Below are 13153 nucleotides of genomic sequence, written 5' to 3' on the forward strand. Positions count from 1 at the left end.
TCCTGAAATACACAATAGAATGGTTAACTGTTATTTTCAAGACATTACATTCCAAAAAAACAGAATACAGACTTTTCAAGTGCACATGTAACATTCTCTAGTATTGACCACTTCAGTTCAGTTCAGTCGCTCAGTCGTGTCAGACTCTTTGCGACCCCATGAATCACAGCATGCCAGGCGGCCTCCCTGTCCAACACCAACTCCTGGAGTTCACTCAGACTCACGTCCATCGAGTCGGTGATGCCATCCAGCCATCTCATCCTCTGTCGTCCCCTTCTCCTCCTGCCCCCAATCCCTCCCAGCATCAGAGTCTTTTCCAATGAGTCAACTCTTCACATCAGGTGGCCAAAGTACTGGAGTTTCAACTTTAGCATCATTCCTTCCAAAGAAATCCCAGGGCTGATCTCTTTTAGGATGGACTGGTTGGATCTCCTTGCAGTCCAAGGGACTCTCAAGAGTCTTCTCCAACACCACAGTTCAAAAGCATCAATTCTTCGGCACTCAGCTTTCTTCTCAGTCCAACTCACATCCATACATGACCACTGGAAAAACCATAGCCTTGACTAGACAGACCTTTGTTGGCAAAGAAATGTCTCTGCTTATAAATATGCTATCTAGGTTGGTCATAACTTTCCTTCCAAGGAGTAAGGGTCTTTTAATTTCATGGCTGCAATCACCATCTGCAGTAATTTTGGAGCCCCCAAAAACAAAGTCTGACACTGTTTCCCCATCTATTTCCCATGAAGTGATGGGACCAGATGCCATGATCTTAGTTTTCTGAATGTTGAGCTTTAAGCACTTACTAGGGCACAAAATTAATCTCCACCAAGAGTATGGAAATTGTTTCCATTACCTTATCTGACCACATGACATGGAACACAAAAAGAGATGAGAAAAAATGATTACATAAAGACTAAACAACATGCTACTGAAAAACCACTAGGTCAATGAGGAAATCAGAAAGGAAATGAAAAAATACCTTGAGACAAATGACAAAACACAACCATACAAAATCTATGGAATGAAGCAAAAGTTGTTCTTGGAAGAAGTTCCTAGCAATGAACAGGTTTGTTCAAAAACAGGCCTTCCTCAAAAGAACAGAAAAACCTCAAATAAACAACCTAAATTACCACCTAAAAGAATTAGAAAAGAACAAAACAAAGATCAGAGAGAAAATAAATAAAATAGAGACAAAAAACAAAAACAATAAAACCAAGAACTGATTCTCTGAAAGGGTAAACAAAATTGAAAATGCTCTGGCCAGGCTCACTGAGAAGAAAAGAAAGAGAACCTAAATAAACAAAATAAGACATGAAAAAGGAAAAATTCTCAACTGATACTACAGAAATATAAAAAACCATAAGAGAATACTGTGAACAGTTATATGGCAACAAATTTAACAACATAGAAGAAATGGACAAATTCGTAGAAACACATAGCCCAACAAAATTGAATTGAGAACAACAGTTAATTGAACAGACCAATCACTAGAAGTGAAATAGAATCTGTAACAACAATCAGATCAGATCAGTCGCTCAGTCGTGTCCGACTCTTTGCGACCCCATGAATCACAGCATGCCAGGCCTCCCTGTCCATCACCAACTCCCGGAGTTCACTCAGACTCACGTCCATCGAGTCAGTGATGCCATCCAGTCATCTCATCCTCTGTCGTCCCCTTCTACTCCTGCCCCCAATCCCTCCCAGCATCAGAGTCTTTTCCAATGAGTCAACTCTTCGCATGAGGTGGCCAGAGTACTGGAGTTTCAGCTTTAGCATCATTCTTTCCAAAGAAATCCCAGGGCTGATCTCCTTCAGAATGGACCAGTTGGATCTCCTTACAGTCCAAGGGACTCTCAAGAGTCTTCTCCAACACCACAGATCAAAAGCATCAATTCTTTGGTGCTTAATAGCAACAACAAAAAATCTGAAGAAAAAGCCCAGGACCAGATGGTGTAACAGGCAAACTCTATTAAATATACAAAGAAGAACTTATACTGATCCTTCTCAAAATGTTTCAAAAGATTAAGAGGAGGGAACACTCCCAAAGACATTGTAAGAAGCCACCATCCCCTGATACCAAAATCAGACAAGTAGACCACCAAAAAAGAAAATTATAAGCCAATATCTTTGATGAATATAGATGCAAAAATTCAACAAAATATTAGCAAACCAAATCAAACGACACATAAAAAAGGTCATACACCACAATCAACTAGGATTCATTCCAAGTTCATAAGGATGGTTCAATATATGAAAATCAATGTAATATACCACATTAACAAAAGTAAAAAATCACATTATCATCTCAATAGATATTTAAAAAACATTTGATAAAATTCAACATCCATTTATAATATTCTTAGCTTTTGAAGCTATCTCAACATCATAAAAGCTATATATGACAAACCCACAGCCAACACAGTACTCAATGATGAAAGCTAAAAGTCTTGCTAAAATCTAGAATAAAACAAGGATGCCCCCACTCTCCCCACTTCTCTTCAACATAGTATTGAAAGCTGTAGCCCCAGCAAACAAACAAGAAAAAGAAGTAAAAGGTATCTAAATTGGGAGAGAAGAGGTAAAGCTGTCACTATATGCAGATGACATGATACTATATATAGAAAATCCTATAGACTCCACACAGAATCTACTAGGACTGATAAATGAATTCAGCAAAGTATGGGATACAAGATTAACATTCAGAAATCAGTTTCATTTCTTTATACTAACAATGAAACATCAGAGAATTTTTAAAAAATCTTTTGAAATCACCAAGGAATAAATGTGTAAAAGGACGTGAAACACTTACATGCTGAGAACTATAAAACATTAATAATGGAAATTAAAGAGGATTCAAAGAAATGGTAAGATATCCCATGCACTTCAACTGGAAGAATTAATATTGTTAAAATGGCTTTACTATTCAAAGCAATCTACAGATGTAATGCAATCCATATCAAATTCTCCCTTCTGGAGAAGGGAATGGCAATCCACTCCAATATTTTTGCCTGGAGAATCCCATGGACAGAAGAGCCTGGTGGGCTACAGTCCACAGGGTTGCGAAGAGTTGGACACAATTGAGCAACTAACACGACTACTACTACTCTTATCAAATTAACTGACATTTTTCACAGAACTAGAATAAATAATCCTAAATTTATATGGAACCATAAAAGACCCAGAATTGCCCAAGCAATCCTGAGGGAAAAAAGGCAAAGCAGGAGGCATAACCCTCCCACACTTCAGGCAATACTACAAAACTACAGTAATCAGAACAGTGTGCTACTGGGACAAAAACAGACATACAGATCAATGGAACAGAACAGAGGGCCCAGGATTAAGCCACACTCCTATGGCCAATTAATCTTTAACACAGGAGGCAATAATATAAAATTGAAAAAGTGAAAGTGAAGTCACTCAGTCATGTCTGACTCTTTGTGACCCCATGGACTGAGGCCTACCACGTTCCTCTCTCCATGGGATTTTCCAGGCAAGAGTACTGGAATGGGGTGCCATTGCCTTCTCCAGGAGATCTTCCTGACCCAGGGATTGAACCTGGGTCTCCCGCATTGTAGGCAGATGCTTTTACCGTCTGAGCCACCAGGAAAGCTGGGCAAGTATTTTCAGCAAATAGTGCTGGAAAAGTTGGAGAGCTGGATCTAAATCAATGAAGTTAGAACACACCCTCACACCATGCACATAAATAAACTCAAAATGGCTTAAAGACTTGAACATGACATGACACCATAAAACTCCTAGAAGAAAGCATAAGTAAAACATTCTCTGACATAAATCATACCAATGTTGTCTTAGGTCAGCCTTCCAAGGTAACAGAAGTAAAAACAAAACCAAGTCAATGGGACCTAATCATACTTACAAGCATTTACAGGTCAGAGGAAACCATTAACAAAATGAAAAGACAACCTATGAAATGGGAGAAAATATATGCAAGTGAAAGTCTCACATTCGACTCTCTGCAACCCCATGGAATTTGCAGTCCATGGAATTCTCCAGGCCAGAATACTAGAATTGGTAGTCTTTCCTTTCTCCAGGGGATCTTCCCAACCCAGGGATCGAACCCAGGTCTCCCACACTGCAGGGGATTCTTTACCAGCTGAGCCACAAGGGAAGCCCAAGAATACTGGAGTGGGTAGCCCATCCCTTCGCCAGAGGATCTTCCCAATCCAGGAATTGAACTGGAGTCTCCTGCATTGCCAGAGAAGGCAATGGCATCCCACTCCAGTACTCTTGCCTGGAAAATCCCATGGACGGAGGAGCCTGGTAGGCGGCAGTCCATGGGGTCGTGAAGAGTCGGACATGACTGAGCGACTTCACTTTCACTTTTCACTTTCATGCATTGGAGAAGGAAATGGCAACCCACTCCAGTATTCTTGCCTGGAGAATCCCAGGGACGGGGGAGCCTGGTGGGCTGCCATCTATGGGATCGCACAGAGTTGGACATGACTGAAGTGACTTAGCAGCTCCTTCATTGCAGGCAGATTCTTTACCATCTGCGCTATCAGGGAAGCCCAATTTGCAAGTGAGGATACCAACGAAGGTTTAATCTTCAAAATATACAAACAGCTCATACAATTCAACAGAAAAACCAAACAATCCAATTGAAAAATGAACAGATCTAAACAAGGCATTTCTCCAAAGAAGACATATAGATGGCCAGTAGGCACCTGAAAAGACGCTCAACATCAATAATTATTAGAGAAATGCAAATCAAAACTACAATGAGGTACTACCTCATACCAGTCAGAATGCCATCATTAAAAAGTCTATGAATAATAAATGCTGTAGAGGTCATGGGAAAAAAGGGAACCCTCCTACACTGTTGGTGGGAATGTAAATTGTTGCAGCCACTATGGAAAACAGTATGGAGGTTTCTCAGAAAACTAAAATTACCATATGATCCAGCAGTGCCATTCCTGGGCATATATCTGGACAAAACTATAATTCAAAAAGACACATGCACCCCTATATTCACAGCAGCACTGTTCACAAATAGTCAAGACAGGGAAACCACCTAAATAAATGTCCATTGCCAGATGAATAGATAAGAAGATGTGGTATATACAGTACAATACTACTCAGCCATAAAAAAGAATGAAAGAATGCCATTTGCTGCAACATGAATGCAACTCGAGATTATCATACTAAGTCAGAAAGAGAAAGACAAATATGACGTGATAAAATTTATATGTGGACTCTAAAATATGGCACAAATGAACCTATCTACAAAACAGAAATTGATTCATAGACATAGAATTGTGGCTGCCAAGGGGGAAGGAAAGAAGGAGGGGATAGACTGGGAGGTTTGGGTTAGCAGATGCAAACTATTAGAGTGAATAAAGAACGAGGTCCTACTGTACATCACAGGGAACCATATCTAATCTCCTGAGATAAACCATAACGGGAAAAGAATATATATGTATATAACTGAGTCACTTTGTTCAGCAGAAATTAGCACAACATTGTAAATCAACTGTACTTCAATTAAATAAGTAAATAAATGAAATGTCCATGTCCTAACCCCTGGAACCTGTGAATGTTACCGCATATGTCAAAAGGGAATTAAGATTAGTAATCAGCTGGCCTTAAAGTAGAGATTATTTAGATGGCCCCCCTGTAACTACAAGAATGGAAGGAAAAGGTGGCAGAATAGGAGCATCAAGGGGATGAATGACTATCAGTTCAGTTTGTTCGCTCAGTTGTGTCTGACTCTTTGCGACCCCATGAATCGCAGCACGCCAGGCCTCCCTGTCCATCACCAACTCCCGGAGTTCACTCAGACTCACGTCCATCGAGTCAGTGATGCCATCCAGCCATCTCATCCTCTGTCGTCCCCTTCTCCTCCTGCCCCCAATCCCTCTCAGCATCAGAGTCTTTTCCAGTGAGTCAATTCTTTGCATGAGGTGGCCAAAGTACTGGAGTTTCAGCTTTAGCATCATTCCTTCCAAAGAAATCCCAGGGCTGATCTCCTTCAGAATGGACTGGTTGGATCTCCTTGCAGTCCAAGGGACTCTCAAGAGTCTTCTCTAACACCACAGTTCAAAAGCATCAATTCTGCAGTGCTCAGCTATAGAAGAAGTCAAATGGGACATGAGACTGCCTGCCACTGGTAGCTTTGTAGATGGGGTAAAGCCGGGAGACACCAGGAGCCAAAGAATGTGGATAGCCTCAAGCAGCTGAAAAAGGCAAGGTGCAGTTATTGTCATCTGGAGCCTCCAGAATGCTATGCTGCAGATACCTTGATTTTAGTCTAGTGAAGCTTGCGTCAACCTCTAACCTGTATCACTGTAAGATAACAAATGTGTGTTGTTTGAAGCCACTTAAGTTTGTGGTTATTTGTTGCAGCAGCACTGGAAAGCTAAAATACCCCAGCATCATAGAATGTACCTATCAACAGTTTTCAACTAACATTTATACAGGAAAAATGTATATCCCCCACAATTCAATATAGCATTTTAAATGATGTTGGCACAGTCTTCAATTATATTCCAAATACAGTAGTTGGAATCACAGATGTTTGAAGTGCCCAAACAGTACCAACCAAGTGGATGTGCCCTAGGACATCACCAACACCGAAAGGCCTGGCACGCTGTACTCAGTGTGACCAGCCACAGCTCCTGTGCTGCTCTTGAATGCATTTCCACAGTGTTTCCCATGGCCATCGAGCTATTGTTTTCTCCTAGTGATACGGAGTGACAAGACTGAACACATGTCCAGTTGTGGAAAAGGAACCCACATGAGTGGGTCACAACAGAACTCATTAGAAAGACCCTGATGCTGGGAGGGATTGGGGGCAGGAGGAGAAGGGGACGACAGAGGACAAGATGGCTGGATGGCATCACCAACTCGATGGACACTGAGTTTGAGTGAACTCTGGGAGTTGGTGATGGACAGGGAGGCCTGGCGTGCTGCAATTCATGGGGTCGCAAAGAGTCGGGCACGACTGAGCGACTGAACTTGAACTGAAGGAAACTTCATTGATGATCAAGGTGTTTTAAGCATAATACATTCTAGCATCACTACATTGTGTTTTATTTCTAGGAAAGTGGGGGATTTTGGCTGCATGCATTCATGATAAGTCACTTTAGTTGTGTCTAAGTCTTTGTGGCCCTATGGATTGTAGCCTCCCAGGTTCCTCTGTCCGTGGGATTCTTCAGGCAAGAATAATGGAGTGGGTGGCCATGCCCTTCTCCAGGGAATCTTCCCAACCCAGGGATCAAATTGTCTCTCTTAAATCTCCTGCATTGGCAAGCAGGTTCTTTACCACCAGCGCCACCTGAGAAACCTATTTTAGCTGCAGTGCATCAAATTCTTTTAGCATTTTCACACAGAAACTTTAATTTTTCACAGATAACTGAGAGTAAGCAGGAGATGCCTATATATGTGATTAAGATACATAGACAAAATAGAAGTTACAGTTCAAGATAAGTTTTTTACAGTCCTAGAAGGAAATTTTCTGTACTATATATGATTCTTTTAGTTCTTTTCAGTAGTTATTACAGTTTTACTTTTAGAGCCCAGTTGTCCTCCAAGTCTCAAGTTTTGGGATTCTGTGGCTGTCCTCCTATTTCATCAGCCATGAAGAGACAGGCATGCAGCAAGTGCCTTCTAGTCCAATTTTATGTAGCCCATTATGCTAATATATGTGTTTTCCAACTGCCTGAATAAGAGGTCTCTTCCTCTGTCCATCCACAGGACTGTTTCTGTAGCATAAAATACTAGCAATCAGTAACATTCTATACTTTTGGCATAAAAATCAAATACTGCTCCAAAACTAGGCCTGGCTATCTAATTTAAGCCTATGCAACTTGAATTTACATTCCTGAACTCTTCCATGTTAGTTGAAATGAGCACTAAGTACAAATCCAGCAAAGCAAACCCTTAAATACATCAACTTTTTTTTTTTGTACAACTTTATCATGTCTCTAAAAAAATGTTTATAGATTCAAAAGAATGCCATAATTTAGATGTAGTGTTTTCACACACAAGAGACTATTTTCTACTCTAACATGTATTTGAATTCTCCTGGTATATTTTAATGTTCTCATGTTGGCAGAAACAACTCTAAATGTAAAAAAAATGAGGTTCATGAACATTTCAGTTAGGTCAACAGTGCAAGAAGACAGTTAATGCCACATGACTGTTAATGCCATGTGCCCCCCTTTGTGGGGAGAAACCATAACCAGGGGTTTAGGAATTGCTCTAATAAGTGCAGCACTAAAGCACTTTCTAAGCATCTCAACTCTCAAACAAGAATTATGTAAATATATGTTCGAAGAAGGCAATGGCACCCCACTCCAGTACTCTTGCCTGGAAAATCCCATGGACGGAGGAGCCTGGTAGGCTGCAGTCCATGGGGTTGCAAAGAGTTGGACATGACTGAGCGACTTCACTTTCCCTTTTCACTTTTATGCGTTGGAGAAGGAAATGGCAACCCACTCCAGTGTACTTGCCTGGAGATCCCAAGGACGGGGGAGCCTGGTGGGCTGCCATCTATGGGGTCGCACAGAGTCGGACACGAATGAAGTGACTTAGCAATAGCAAACATATATTAGAGCACCTAAGATTTACTACTCAAACCTCTGGCAAGAAGAGAGGAAAGATTCTAGTCAATCTGGGGACAAAATGGTGGAAGAGAAAGACCTCACCTCACCTCCAATTTTAGTGAAAACACTAAAATCACAACTGCTGAACAATGATGCATTGACAATAAAGGACTGGCACCTACCAAAAAAGATATTCTTCCAAAGACAAAGGAGAAGTCACAGTGAGATGGTAGAAGGCAATATTATATTAAATATCATATTATATTTATGATATAATCTTATACCCACCACTTGGGCAACCCAGAAACTGGAAAATAATTCTATTGCAGAAATTCTCACAGAAGTGAAAGTTCTGAGCCCCACATCAGGCTCTGCAGTCTAGGGGTCTGATATTGGGAGAAGGAGCCCCAAGAACATTTGGCTTTGAAGGCCAGCAGGGTTTGATAACAGGAGCTCCACAGGAGGAGGAGAAAGAGAAATGTCATTCTTGGAGGGCACACACAAGCCTTTATGTGCACTGGGACCCAAGGGAAAAAGCAGTGACTTCACAGGGGCCTGGGCCAGACCTACCTGCTGGTCTTTGAGGGTCTCCTGGGGAGCTAAGCGCAGCTGTGGCTCACTGCAGGGACAAGGGCACTAGTGGAAGAGTTACTGGGTAATCACTGGGATGGTCCCTCCATGGATCACATCCTAGGGGTAGTGAAGGGGCTTGCATAACTCAGTGAAGCTATGAGTCATGCCGTGCAAGGCCACTCAAGGTGGACGGGTCATAGTGAAGAGTTCTGACAAAATATGGTCCACTGGAGAGGGAAATAGCAAACCACTCCAGTATTCTTGCTGTAAGAATCCCATGAATCGTATGAAAAGGCAAAAAGATATGACACCAGAAGATAAATCCCTCAGGTCAGAAGGTATCTGATATGCTACTGGGGAAGAGTTGAGGGCAATTACTAATAGCTCCAGAAAGAATGAAGCAGCTAGGCCAAAGCAGAAATGACATTCAGTTGTGAATGTGTCTGGTAGTGAGAATAATGTTCAATACTGTAAAGAACAATATTGCATAGGATCCTGGAATGTTAGGTCCATGTATCAAAGTAAATTGGATGTGGTCAAGCCACGGGCTTTCCCAGGTGGTACTAGTGGTAAAGAACTCACCTGCCAGTGCAGGTAGACATAAGAGATGCAGGTTCGATCCCTGGGTGAGCTTATTTTGTTCCATCTCCCAGAAACCCAATTTTCATCCTACCTCTTTTGTAGACTGATGGGTTTTACATTGCAGTACCTGACTCACTGGACTATAAAGAAAGTTGGACTGTAAAGAAAGCTGAGCACCAAAGAATTGATGCTTTTGAACTGTGGTGTTGGAGAAGACCCTTGAGAGTCCCTTGGACTGCAAGGAAATCCAACCAGTCTGTCCTGAAGGAAATCAGTTCAAATGTTCATTGGAAGGACTGATGCTGAAGCTGAAACTACAATACTTTGGCCACCTGATGTGAAGAACTGACTCACTGGAAAAGACCCTGATGCTGGGAAAGATTGAAGGCAGGAGGAGAAGGGGACAATGGAAGATGAGATGGTTGGATGGCATCACCGATGCTATGGACATGAGTTTGAGTAAGCTCTGGGAGTTGGTAATGGACAGGGAGGCCTGGCATGCTGCAGTCCATAGGGCCGCAAAGAGTCGGACATGACTGAGCAACTGAACTGAGTCCTAGATGGCAGACAAGTCAACTTCAACTGGACCTTGATTCTCAATCAGCAAGCCAAATGACATACCCAGAGGTGCCATGACAGTTCTAAGGCAGGGTCAAAAGACTAAAAAGTGGGTGGTGGCCCAATTCCTGGAAACCTCCACCCCTTCCCCAAAATAGTTGGAATAATCCTTCCACTAATTAGCCTATGAAATTACCCAACCCATAAAAACTAACCACGCCACACTTCCCAGCTGCAGCACTCACCCTCTGCAATGGCCCACACTCTGTCTGTGGAGTGTGTTTCTCTCTAAATAAATCTATTTCTTAGCTATCACTTTGTCTCTCACTGAATTCTTTCTGGGATAAGACATCAAGAACCTGCACTTCATTAGGTTCTGAAACTAGGTACCGTGGGTTTTGGCTGGGTTGAAGTCCCAGCACATGGGTTCAGGTCCCAGTCTGAGGTAAACAGTTTCATATCCCTGACACAGGAGTTTCTGCAAGAAGTACAAAACCATTTGTTCTTATAACCTCTAGAATGCCACTGGTTAAAACCTAGGGAAGATGCTCAAAAGTATTTATAGATACATTGACAAAATGGGAAGCCATGGATCTGACTAAACTAAGCATAGCTAATATTTAGAACCTGATAGGAATTTCAGAAGAAGCCTTCTCAACTAAATGAGGAAAAGTAAGACTTTGCAACATAAGTAAATGGGTCCTTGAATATCATTGAGGTAGTCTCCCAATTCTTTGGGAAAAAAACCAAACCTGTCCTTTGTTTACAAATGTAGTATTTACATGACCAGAAGTGTGTCTCCAAAACTAATCCAAAACCCACCAATCCTTCTACCACTCCCAAAACTTTCTCAATTAATCTCAAGAGGCTTGTAAGTATTAAACAAAGGAAAAACAAGTCATCCTAGAAAAAGCCTACATGTATCTTTGAGATGCAAACGTCCTGTCTGGTCTTCAAAAGAACCCTCATCTCTGCTGTCCTTCTAAAATGCAAATTTTAAAAAGAAGGTAAAATAAAACTTGACTTGTTTTCCATAAATATTAGTTTAAGAGGCTTTGGCCATCTCAGTACATAAGTATGGTTATAATTTTTAGGGTTTCAAAAATATAAAAATATTTTTGGCTTAAATATTTTTGCCAAAAAAAATTTTTGGCTAAAAAAATATTACTGGCTTAAATCTGTGTTTTCCAGTGTTAAAAAAAACCTTCTCCTTAAACTAATTATGACTTAGAGTAATTTGGTAAATTATACCTCTGTAAGCAGAATTTAAACATTTATTTTTTTCTCTACCTAGTTGATCCTGCCAGTGGCATATGCTTATCTCAAAGCCACACATGTCCAAGTACGCACAGCTGGTACAGTGAAACCGCAGATAGGTCATTAAATCAGTTATGGCTCCTTTGATCACTCAATTATTACAACTGGATTACCACCAGTTATACTAATCATTGTTTTAATTTGTTCTTTGTTTCCAAACATTGCTTTGTTATCTCCCTGCTGCACTGTGCTTTTGTCAGTGTTACAAGCTATATTACATACAGCCTGCCTAATTTATGAGTGTTGTTTCTTACAGTACCCAGCATGTAACCAAGCCTCCAATAAAACCTCTATGGCTAAACATCTTGAGGAAATAGATCACATTTACAACATAAGATAATTGTAATAGTGTGATTCTCGGTACGGGAAGAGCTTCTCCATCTTTGGCTGCAAAGAACATAATCAATCTGATTTCGGTGTTGACCATCTGGTGATGTCCATGTGTAGAGTCTTCTCTTGTGTTGTTGAAAGAGGGTGTTTGCTATGACCAGTGCATTTTCTTGGCAAAAGTCTATTAGTCTTTGCCCTGCTTCATTCCGTATACCAAGGCCAAATTTGCCTGTTACTCCAGGTGTTTCTTGACGTCCTACTTTTGCATTCCAGTCCCCTATAAGGAAAAGGACATCTTTTTTGGGTGTTAATTCTAAAAGGTCTTGTAAGTCTTCATAGAACCGTTCAACTTCAGCTTCTTCAGCGTTGCTGGTTGGGGCACAGACTTCGATTACTGTGATATTGAATGGTTTGCCACTCTTCAAAGATGGAGAGGCTCTATACAGTCAACAAAAACAAGACCAGGAGCTGACTGTGGCTCAGATCATGAACTCCTTATTGCCAAATTCAGACTGAAATTGAAGAAAGTAGGGAAAACTACTAGGCCATTCAGGTATGACCTAAATCAAATCCCTTATGATTATACAGTGGAAGAGAGAAATAGATTTAAGGGACTAGATCTGATAGATAGAGTGCCTGATGAACTATGGATGGAGGTTTGTGACATTGTACAGGAGACAGGGATCAAGACCATCCCCATGGAAAAGAAATGCAAAAAAGCAAAATGGCTGTCTGAGGAGGCCTTACAATTAGCTGAGAAAAGAAGAGAAGTGAAAAGCAAAGCAGAAAAGGAAAGATATCCACATTTGAATGCAGAGTTCCAAAGAATAGCAAGGAGAGATAAGAAAGCCTTCTTCAGTGATCAATGCAAAGAAATAGAGGAAAACAACAGAATGGGAAAGACTAGGGATCTCTTCAAGAAAATCAGAGATACCAAGGGAACATTTCATGCAAAGATGGGCTCGATAAAGGACAGAAACGGTATGGACATAACAGAAGCAGAAGATATTAAGAAGAGGTGGCAAGAATACACAGAAGAACTGTACAAAAAAGATCTTCACGACCAAGATAATCACGATGGTGTGATCACTGACCTAGAGCCAGACATCCTGGAATGTGCATTCAAGTGGGCCTTCAAAAGCATCACTACGAACAAAGCTAGTGGAGGTGATGGAATTCTAGTTAAGCTATTTCAAATCCTGAAAGATGATGCTGTGAAAGTGCTGCAC

The 13153-nt window shown here is 41.1% G+C and overlaps 1 long non-coding RNA gene across 3 annotated transcripts in view; it reads right to left on the reverse strand.

Moving 5' to 3' along the window:
- Positions 1–485: 485 nt before the first annotated feature.
- Positions 486–13153, reverse strand: part of LOC123328422 — a 35468-nt gene continuing 22800 nt past the window's right edge. For 2 of the 3 annotated variants that reach the window (XR_006543237.1, XR_006543236.1), the window contains exon 3: positions 5966–6194. This is a non-coding gene — a long non-coding RNA (uncharacterized LOC123328422). Of the gene's footprint in view, positions 543–5965; positions 6195–13153 lie in introns of those variants that run through there. The other variant, XR_006543238.1, reaches the window with a different exon arrangement.

Source organism: Bubalus bubalis, chromosome 12 (assembly GCF_019923935.1).
Source record: "Bubalus bubalis isolate 160015118507 breed Murrah chromosome 12, NDDB_SH_1, whole genome shotgun sequence".
NCBI lineage: Eukaryota > Metazoa > Chordata > Mammalia > Artiodactyla > Bovidae > Bubalus > Bubalus bubalis.